The sequence below is a fragment of the Pteronotus mesoamericanus genome, unplaced genomic scaffold (assembly GCF_021234165.1).
Source record: "Pteronotus mesoamericanus isolate MK-2021 breed Mesoamerican mustached bat unplaced genomic scaffold, CSHL_Meso_final contig_256, whole genome shotgun sequence".
In the NCBI taxonomy this organism is placed as follows: Eukaryota; Metazoa; Chordata; class Mammalia; order Chiroptera; family Mormoopidae; genus Pteronotus; species Pteronotus mesoamericanus.
In genome coordinates, this window is record NW_026555108.1 from 4,900,104 (window position 1) to 4,908,251 (window position 8,148).

Below are 8,148 nucleotides of genomic sequence, written 5' to 3' on the forward strand. Positions count from 1 at the left end.
ACATGCCCCTTTTCTACTGAACGTACTGGGGCGGCACTGGTTCACAAAACCACACAGGTCTGAAGTGTAAAACCCAACGAAACGTCACCTGCACCCTGCATTGTGCTCCCAACGCCCCAAGCAACTCTCTTTCTGTGCCCACTGCCCAGCTCCACCTTCCCTCCAACCCCTTTCCTCTGCCTATCACCACCCTGTTGCCTGCGCCTATGCCTCTTTTTTTTATGTCTGTGTATACCTACACACACATCCGTGTGTATGTGTATACACATGCACATGTATATGTGGACGTGTCTATACACATGCCTGCGTATTTTACCTGCATATGCGTGTCTGGGTGCGTCCATAGGTATGTACATGTGTGCGTATACACACAGACACACACATCTTTTCTATATATACACGCGCGCGCCTCTGTGTGTGTGTGTGTGTGTGTGTGTGTGTGTGTGCGCGCGCGCGCGCGCGCGTGTGTATAAAAATATACAGGAGCTTAACTGCTCCACCTTGATTCACCCAGTCTTTTGCCGGACGCACCTCGGTCAGGCCGCCTGTGAAGATGCCTAACAGGGTGAAGAGGAGGGATTGCAACTTCAAGTTGGGAACTAACAGAGCTCCCTCTCGACCCTGACAGTCTCACGGTCACGATTTATCATGCAAACACGGGGTTCCTAAACGTAATTTCCTCTCCCCCTTCAAAATTTCCTGCACCTAGTTCCCACAGCACAGTGAAGGAAAAGAGGAAAAACAGAGAAGGCGCTGCCGTTAACTGCTCTTCGTTTGCATCCTGCAATTGGGCACTCATTTCACAATCTGACAATGCTAAATTAGCGGGAAAAGCCTACTGGGGAGGGGCAGTAGACTGTCCCATAGCTGCCTGACACTCCGTGCACCACATACTGGGCGACCTGGTGCCAGCTACTGAGGACTCTCACCGGGTCGATGTCCTCACCTGTAAGTAGGGACACAAGTAGTTCTAGGTCTGGCTCAGTGGAATACCGCACATGAGCCTACTAGAACAGTGGCTGACATAAAGCAGATACCTAACGAAAGTTAGTTCCCGTTATCATTTCCTGGTTGGCAAACTCGGGGATCCCAAATTCCCCGCCTTTGGGGGGAATCCGGCCCACCCAGGCCCTCTTGTTCATGGATGAAGGGATGAATGAGCATAAAGACTTATTCTTTTTATTTTACTTTCTTTAGAGAGAGAGGAGAAGGGAGGGAGAAACCCAGGGAGAGAAGCATCGACGAACGAGAGAAACACTGGTGGCTACGACTCGCAAAAGCCCCGGCCACGGACCGAACCCGCAGCCCAGGCGTGTGCCCTGGCTGGGAATCGAACCGGCAACCTTGCGGGTTGCTGGAACGTGTCCAACGCACTGAGCCACACCAGTCGGCGCCCTGTATTTTACCTATGTTTTAAAACGAGGGAAAAAAGAAAACCCAAAACACCCTGTCTTTGCCCACCGGTACCGGACCCTCCTCTACCCTTCTGCCTTTAGTACATCACTCACCGCCGCGCAAGCCGCCCTCACGGAAGCCTCTCCACCGACTCCCTCCGTCCGCAGCGCGCGCACCCACCGACAGGACAGGCGGACGAGCGCGAGCGCCACAAACGGTTCCCCGCGCCTCGCGCCTCGGCGCTCGGCAAGCTCCTCCCCCGCGCAGTGATGTCAATCAAATGCCACGCCCACTCGCCCTTCCTCCTCTCCCGCACCGGCCGAAGCCTCGCGGCGCAGTCCGGGCCTTAGGTCCTGGGATGCCGTGCCGAGGGTCAGGGTGAGCACCGCCGAGAGCGAGGAAGTACGGTGCCCACTACAATTACAGAGGGAAGATTGCAGGCGGCCAGGGTCACAGCAAAGACGAGGGCAGGCCTTCAAAGGAAAGAAAATGGACGGGGCCACGGAGGGAGAGAAAATGGAGGGACGGAAGGAAAGAAGCAATGTTGCCCACCGGTTATTCGAGAGTGGCAAGGTTCGGCCCTGGCTGGTGTGGCTCAGCGGGCTGGCTGTCGCCCCGAAACTAAAACGTCGCCGGGCCCGCTGCGGTCAGCGCACCTGCCCGCTTTGCGGTGCGGTGCGGCTGGGCGCGTTCGGCAGGCAACCAACCGAAGGTTGCCTGGCACGTCCGCGGTTCTCCCCGTCTCCTTCAGGGGCCCCTCCCTCCCCCTCGCTCAAGAAATAAGCAATGAATAAAACCATTAAACATTTTTAAAAGTAAAAATAAATGCATAGTCCCGGCTGGTGTGGCTCAGCGCACGGAGTGCCAGCCTGCGACCCGAAGGGTCGGTCCCCGGTTCCATTCCCAGCAGGGCACAACGCCTGGGTGGCGGGCCAGGTGCCCCGTGGGGGCTGCGCGAGAGGCAACACCACACCGGCGCTTCTCCTCCTCCCTTTCCCACTCTCTAAAAGGAAATACAGTCTTTTATAAATGACAATCAGTCTAAATACATAGAATCCTCCAGAAAAAGGGGAGCAACGTTCAGAAATTTCAGAAGCGAAGGAGAGAGAAGAGAGCCAAGTCCAAGGGCACCTGCGCTGCCCTGCCCTGCCCTGCCCTGGTCAAATCTATTGGTAACTGATGGCTCTTGGACAGGCTCACAGCAAGGGCGGGAGTCTCACCCATGTGCAAACTAGTGGTCTTGGGGACGGGAGAGAAACACAGGAGTACACGTGTTTGTAGCTAAACCCGTGCGTGACGCTTGCAACCAAGCAATGGGCCTGTACTGAAATCTCCACTCAGAGACACGTGTTATGGCACGATGGCTCCAAATTTGGAGAATGACCCTAAATCAAAGCATCAACAGGCCTCCCACTTCTCTCCTCACATGCCCCTTTTCTACTGAACGTACTGGGGCGGCACTGGTTCACAAAACCACACAGGTCTGAAGTGTAAAACCCAACGAAACGTCACCTGCACCCTGCATTGTGCTCCCAACGCCCCAAGCAACTCTCTTTCTGTGCCCACTGCCCAGCTCCACCTTCCCTCCAACCCCTTTCCTCTGCCTATCACCACCCTGTTGCCTGCGCCTATGCCTCTTTTTTTTATGTCTGTGTATACCTACACACACATCCGTGTGTATGTGTATACACATGCACATGTATATGTGGACGTGTCTATACACATGCCTGCGTATTTTACCTGCATATACGTGTCTGGGTGCGTCCATAGGTATGTACATGTGTGCGTATACACACAGACACACACATCTTTTCTATATATACACGCGCGCGCCTCTGTGTGTGTGTGTGTGTGTGTGTGTGTGTGCGTGCGCGCGCGCGTGTGTATAAAAATATACAGGAGCTTAACTGCTCCACCTTGATTCACCCAGTCTTTTGCCGGACGCACCTCGGTCAGGCCGCCTGTGAAGATGCCTAACAGGGTGAAGAGGAGGGATTGCAACTTCAAGTTGGGAACTAACAGAGCTCCCTCTCGACCCTGACAGTCTCACGGTCACGATTTATCATGCAAACACGGGGTTCCTAAACGTAATTTCCTCTCCCCCTTCAAAATTTCCTGCACCTAGTTCCCACAGCACAGTGAAGGAAAAGAGGAAAAACAGAGAAGGCGCTGCCGTTAACTGCTCTTCGTTTGCATCCTGCAATTGGGCACTCATTTCACAATCTGACAATGCTAAATTAGCGGGAAAAGCCTACTGGGGAGGGGCAGTAGACTGTCCCATAGCTGCCTGACACTCCGTGCACCACATACTGGGCGACCTGGTGCCAGCTACTGAGGACTCTCACCGGGTCGATGTCCTCACCTGTAAGTAGGGACACAAGTAGTTCTAGGTCTGGCTCAGTGGAATACCGCACATGAGCCTACTAGAACAGTGGCTGACATAAAGCAGATACCTAACGAAAGTTAGTTCCCGTTATCATTTCCTGGTTGGCAAACTCGGGGATCCCAAATTCCCCGCCTTTGGGGGAATCCGGCCCACCCAGGCCCTCTTGTTCATGGATGAAGGGATGAATGAGCATAAAGACTTATTCTTTTTATTTTACTTTCTTTAGAGAGAGAGGAGAAGGGAGGGAGAAACCCAGGGAGAGAAGCATCGACGAACGAGAGAAACACTGGTGGCTACGACTCGCAAAAGCCCCGGCCACGGACCGAACCCGCAGCCCAGGCGTGTGCCCTGGCTGGGAATCGAACCGGCAACCTTGCGGGTTGCTGGAACGTGTCCAACGCACTGAGCCACACCAGTCGGCGCCCTGTATTTTACCTATGTTTTAAAACGAGGGAAAAAAGAAAACCCAAAACACCCTGTCTTTGCCCACCGGTACCGGACCCTCCTCTACCCTTCTGCCTTTAGTACATCACTCACCGCCGCGCAAGCCGCCCTCACGGAAGCCTCTCCACCGACTCCCTCCGTCCGCAGCGCGCGCACCCACCGACAGACAGGCGGACGAGCGCGAGCGCCACAAACGGTTCCCCGCGCCTCGCGCCCTCGGCGCTCGGCAAGCTCCTCCCCCGCGCAGTGATGTCAATCAAATGCCACGCCCACTCGCCCTTCCTCCTCTCCCGCACCGGCCGAAGCCTCGCGGCGCAGTCCGGGCCTTAGGTCCTGGGATGCCGTGCCGAGGGTCAGGGTGAGCACCGCCGAGAGCGAGGAAGTACGGTGCCCACTACAATTACAGAGGGAAGATTGCAGGCGGCCAGGGTCACAGCAAAGACGAGGGCAGGCCTTCAAAGGAAAGAAAATGGACGGGGCCACGGAGGGAGAGAAAATGGAGGGACGGAAGGAAAGAAGCAATGTTGCCCACCGGTTATTCGAGAGTGGCAAGGTTCGGCCCTGGCTGGTGTGGCTCAGCGGGCTGGCTGTCGCCCCGAAACTAAAACGTCGCCGGGCCCGCTGCGGTCAGCGCACCTGCCCGCTTTGCGGTGCGGTGCGGCTGGGCGCGTTCGGCAGGCAACCAACCGAAGGTTGCCTGGCACGTCCGCGGTTCTCCCCGTCTCCTTCAGGGGCCCCTCCCTCCCCCTCGCTCAAGAAATAAGCAATGAATAAAACCATTAAACATTTTTAAAAGTAAAAATAAATGCATAGTCCCGGCTGGTGTGGCTCAGCGCACGGAGTGCCAGCCTGCGACCCGAAGGGTCGGTCCCCGGTTCCATTCCCAGCAGGGCACAACGCCTGGGTGGCGGGCCAGGTGCCCCGTGGGGGCTGCGCGAGAGGCAACACCACACCGGCGCTTCTCCTCCTCCCTTTCCCACTCTCTAAAAGGAAATACAGTCTTTTATTAATGACAATCAGTCTAAATACATAGAATCCTCCAGAAAAAGGGGAGCAACGTTCAGAAATTTCAGAAGCGAAGGAGAGAGAAGAGAGCCAAGTCCAAGGGCACCTGCGCTGCCCTGCCCTGCCCTGCCCTGGTCAAATCTATTGGTAACTGATGGCTCTTGGACAGGCTCACAGCAAGGGCGGGAGTCTCACCCATGTGCAAACTAGTGGTCTTGGGGACGGGAGAGAAACACAGGAGTACACGTGTTTGTAGCTAAACCCGTGCGTGACGCTTGCAACCAAGCAATGGGCCTGTACTGAAATCTCCACTCAGAGACACGTGTTATGGCACGATGCCTCCAAATTTGGAGAATGACCCTAAATCAAAGCATCAACAGGCCTCCCACTTCTCTCCTCACATGCCCCTTTTCTACTGAACGTACTGGGGCGGCACTGGTTCACAAAACCACACAGGTCTGAAGTGTAAAACCCAACGAAACGTCACCTGCACCCTGCATTGTGCTCCCAACGCCCCAAGCAACTCTCTTTCTGTGCCCACTGCCCAGCTCCACCTTCCCTCCAACCCCTTTCCTCTGCCTATCACCACCCTGTTGCCTGCGCCTATGCCTCTTTTTTTTATGTCTGTGTATACCTACACACACATCCGTGTGTATGTGTATACACATGCACATGTATATGTGGACGTGTCTATACACATGCCTGCGTATTTTACCTGCATATGCGTGTCTGGGTGCGTCCATAGGTATGTACATGTGTGCGTATACACACAGACACACACATCTTTTCTATATATACACGCGCGCGCCTCTGTGTGTGTGTGTGTGTGTGTGTGTGTGCGCGCGCGCGCGCACGCGCGTGTGTATAAAAATATACAGGAGCTTAACTGCTCCACCTTGATTCACCCAGTCTTTTGCCGGACGCACCTCGGTCAGGCCGCCTGTGAAGATGCCTAACAGGGTGAAGAGGAGGGATTGCAACTTCAAGTTGGGAACTAACAGAGCTCCCTCTCGACCCTGACAGTCTCACGGTCACGATTTATCATGCAAACACGGGGTTCCTAAACGTAATTTCCTCTCCCCCTTCAAAATTTCCTGCACCTAGTTCCCACAGCACAGTGAAGGAAAAGAGGAAAAACAGAGAAGGCGCTGCCGTTAACTGCTCTTCGTTTGCATCCTGCAATTGGGCACTCATTTCACAATCTGACAATGCTAAATTAGCGGGAAAAGCCTACTGGGGAGGGGCAGTAGACTGTCCCATAGCTGCCTGACACTCCGTGCACCACATACTGGGCGACCTGGTGCCAGCTACTGAGGACTCTCACCGGGTCGATGTCCTCACCTGTAAGTAGGGACACAAGTAGTTCTAGGTCTGGCTCAGTGGAATACTGCACATGAGCCTACTAGAACAGTGGCTGACATAAAGCAGATACCTAACGAAAGTTAGTTCCCGTTATCATTTCCTGGTTGGCAAACTCGGGGATCCCAAATTCCCCGCCTTTGGGGGAATCCGGCCCACCCAGGCCCTCTTGTTCATGGATGAAGGGATGAATGAGCATAAAGACTTATTCTTTTTATTTTACTTTCTTTAGAGAGAGAGGAGAAGGGAGGGAGAAACCCAGGGAGAGAAGCATCGACGAACGAGAGAAACACTGGTGGCTACGACTCGCAAAAGCCCCGGCCACGGACCGAACCCGCAGCCCAGGCGTGTGCCCTGGCTGGGAATCGAACCGGCAACCTTGCGGGTTGCTGGAACGTGTCCAACGCACTGAGCCACACCAGTCGGCGCCCTGTATTTTACCTATGTTTTAAAACGAGGGAAAAAAGAAAACCCAAAACACCCTGTCTTTGCCCACCGGTACCGGACCCTCCTCTACCCTTCTGCCTTTAGTACATCACTCACCGCCGCGCAAGCCGCCCTCACGGAAGCCTCTCCACCGACTCCCTCCGTCCGCAGCGCGCGCACCCACCGACAGACAGGCGGACGAGCGCGAGCGCCACAAACGGTTCCCCCGCGCCTCGCGCCTCGGCGCTCGGCAAGCTCCTCCCCCGCGCAGTGATGTCAATCAAATGCCACGCCCACTCGCCCTTCCTCCTCTCCCGCACCGGCCGAAGCCTCGCGGCGCAGTCCGGGCCTTAGGTCCTGGGATGCCGTGCCGAGGGTCAGGGTGAGCACCGCCGAGAGCGAGGAAGTACGGTGCCCGCTACAATTACAGAGGGAAGATTGCAGGCGGCCAGGGTCACAGCAAAGACGAGGGCAGGCCTTCAAAGGAAAGAAAATGGACGGGGCCACGGAGGGAGAGAAAATGGAGGGACGGAAGGAAAGAAGCAATGTTGCCCACCGGTTATTCGAGAGTGGCAAGGTTCGGCCCTGGCTGGTGTGGCTCAGCGGGCTGGCTGTCGCCCCGAAACTAAAACGTCGCCGGGCCCGCTGCGGTCAGCGCACCTGCCCGCTTTGCGGTGCGGTGCGGCTGGGCGCGTTCGGCAGGCAACCAACCGAAGGTTGCCTGGCACGTCCGCGGTTCTCCCCGTCTCCTTCAGGGGCCCCTCCCTCCCCCTCGCTCAAGAAATAAGCAATGAATAAAACCATTAAACATTTTTAAAAGTAAAAATAAATGCATAGTCCCGGCTGGTGTGGCTCAGCGCACGGAGTGCCAGCCTGCGACCCGAAGGGTCGGTCCCCGGTTCCATTCCCAGCAGGGCACAACGCCTGGGTGGCGGGCCAGGTGCCCCGTGGGGGCTGCGCGAGAGGCAACACCACACCGGCGCTTCTCCTCCTCCCTTTCCCACTCTCTAAAAGGAAATACAGTCTTTTATAAATGACAATCAGTCTAAATACATAGAATCCTCCAGAAAAAGGGGAGCAACGTTCAGAAATTTCAGAAGCGAAGGAGAGAGAAGAGAGCCAAGTCCAAGGGC